Genomic DNA, 2851 nt, shown 5'->3' with positions numbered 1-2851 from the left:
AGATGAGACTCCGTGGGCGTGGTCCACCCACCTTCCGAGGCTCTCCAGATGCCTGTCCTGAATTAAAAATGAGATAACCCAGGTCCGTGGTGTGGGCAGGGGTTCCCTTTGGAATCTAGCATCATAACATTCAGCCCGCAGTCTCTGTACACCTTCTACATGTGTTCAGTTATAGAAAACCTAGGTGAATAAAAAAGACCCAGAACCTGCCAACCCAAGCTTGTGGTCTAGCCTTTTTCTTTGTGGCTGCCACTGAATGAACTCATTCCACTGCTTGGACATTGTCCCCAGTTGTGGGAACCTCCTTCAGGTCCCTTAACTCTGGTGCATCCAATTTTCAAACCTCACAGCTGTATTCCATGCTGAATTCAGATTTTTAAATTTCAGCTGGTAAATATTTACAGGGCAACATGGTGGTCCTGCCAGCCACCCTTACGTTCCACTTTGGCTACGTTCTCACTTTTATCATTTTTTGAATATTTATCATATGAGAAATGGGAAAATGGGAATGGTGAGAGCATAATTTTTATAAATTATGAAATCAGCTGAGACAAAGACAAAAACCTTTACTTATAAGAGCATGTTCCTTGGATTTAACCTGGGAGAACTGATGTGCTGTGCATTCAGTTGTTAAGGAAAGAAACAAAATATGTAAAATTCTACAAATGTATCATTAGAGATGAGTCTAAAACCTAATGTATTATTGAGACTTGATTTCAAAACTATTTGATAACAGCCCTGCCTGGTGTGGCTGACTGGGTTGGGCGTCATCCTGCAAACCAAAAGGATGCCAGTTCTATACCCAGTCGGGGCACATGCCTGGGTCACCCATTCAGTCCCCAGTTGGGACACAGTTGGGGTGCATGCAAGAGGAAAATGATCATTGTTTCTCTCACACATTGATGTTTCTCTCCTTCTCTCTCTCCCTCCCTTCCCCTCTCCCTAAAAATAAATAATAAATAAAATAAAAGATGTGCAATGGTAAATCAAATATTAAATCTTAAAAAAAACTGTTTGATAACATGCTTTTGCTCTTTGGAGAAAGAAACTCCTTATAGCTTGTCAGTCCAACTATCTCACATTAGACCTGAGTCTATCTTTTCAAGTGTGCCACACACATATACAGAAGGAAAAAAGAAAGAAAGAAAGGCCTACATATTAGTTTCTGTGACTGCTGTAACAAATTACCACAAACCTGGTGGCTTAAAACAATATGCATTTAGCTCTGACCCATGTGGCCCAGCTGGTTGGGGCATCATCTCCTATACCAAAGGATCACAGGTTCAATCTCTGGTTGGAGCACTGCTGGGGCACAGGCAGGAGGCAATCAATCACTGCTGGGTGTTCCTCTCTCTCTCTTCCTCTCTTCCCTTCTCTAAAATCAATAAGCATGTCCTCAGGTGAGGGGGAAAAGGGTCATTCTCACCCTGGCTGGTGTGGCTCAGTGGATTAAGTGCCAGCCTATGAACCGAAGGGTTGCTGATTCGATTCCCAATCAGGGCACATGCCTGAGTCGAGGGTCAGGTCCCCAGTGGGGGGCACATAAGAGGCAACCACGCAGTGGTGTCACCCTCTCTTTCTCCCTCCCTTCCCCTCTTTCTGAAAATAAATAAATAAAATCTTTAAAAAATGTTTATTCTCTTAAAGGTCTGGAAATCAGAAGTCCAAAAGCAGTTTCAATGGGCCCAAATTTAAGTGTTGGCAGGGCCACACTCCGGAGACTCTCACAGGCTTTCTGGAGAATCCATTTCTTGGCCTTTTCCTGTTTCTAGAACTGTGTTCCTTGTGATCCTTGGTTCATAGCCCCTTCGTGCACTTTCAAAGTCAGCAACACAGCATCTTGCTTCAGTCCTCACTTTGCTTTCTTTTGTCTCAAATCTCTTCTTACTCACTCTTATAAAGACAGCTGTGATGGCATTTAGGGCCCACCCTGATAATCCATCTCCCAATCTTCCCATCTCCCAATCCTATTGTGTATATACATTCAAACACAGAAACACTAATTTGGGAAATAAGAACATGGGAAAATAAGGTAAATCTATAAGAATATGGGAAGGTGTCCAAGGTATATTATAAAGAGAAAAATAGAAATTAATAAGCAACAACCAATTAAAGATATAATAGAGGACTCTACAAGAACAATTAAAAGACAAAATACCTTCTAATAAATTTAACAAGAAACATATCAAATCTATTTAAAGAAAAGTTTAAAATACTACAAGGCACAAAAGTATACTTGAAGGAATCAACATACATGCTATATTCTTACATAGAGAGATTCGCCATCATAAAATGTGAATTTTCCCTAAATTGACTTATAAAGTTATCACAATAACAATTAAAGTACTAATGCTTTAAAAAAAAAACTAGACAGATTGGTTATAAAGGTCATATAAAAATTAATGCATAAGAATAGCCAGGAAAATTCTAGCAAAAAAGAGCAATGGGGGTGGAGAGTGGAGAGCAGCTCTCTTAGTTATATAAAAAGATCATCTTTCAGCAATGAAGAGAGTATGGTGCTGATTGATATAAGACAGCCTGACCAAAGGCAGAGAAGAGAAAGCCCAGAAATAGGTGCAGATTCATTCAGGAATGGCCTTTATGATGGATATGGGCAGAGAGATGAATTATCTAATGAACAGTAATAGGACAATGGGAGCCAGCCAGAAAAAAATTAAGTTGGATCCATAACTGATACCTTATGATATCAGGACAAGTTTCAAATGGGTCAAAGATTTAAACATCAGAAGTGAAACTGTGAGTCCTTGAAGAAAACTGGAAAATTCATTTATAACTTTGGCATAACAAAAGCTTTTTAAATAATGACTTAAATTCCAAAAAAATGTTTAAA

This window comes from Phyllostomus discolor, chromosome 8 (assembly GCF_004126475.2).
Source record: "Phyllostomus discolor isolate MPI-MPIP mPhyDis1 chromosome 8, mPhyDis1.pri.v3, whole genome shotgun sequence".
NCBI lineage: Eukaryota > Metazoa > Chordata > Mammalia > Chiroptera > Phyllostomidae > Phyllostomus > Phyllostomus discolor.
Note: the sequence above shows the minus strand (reverse complement) of the source record.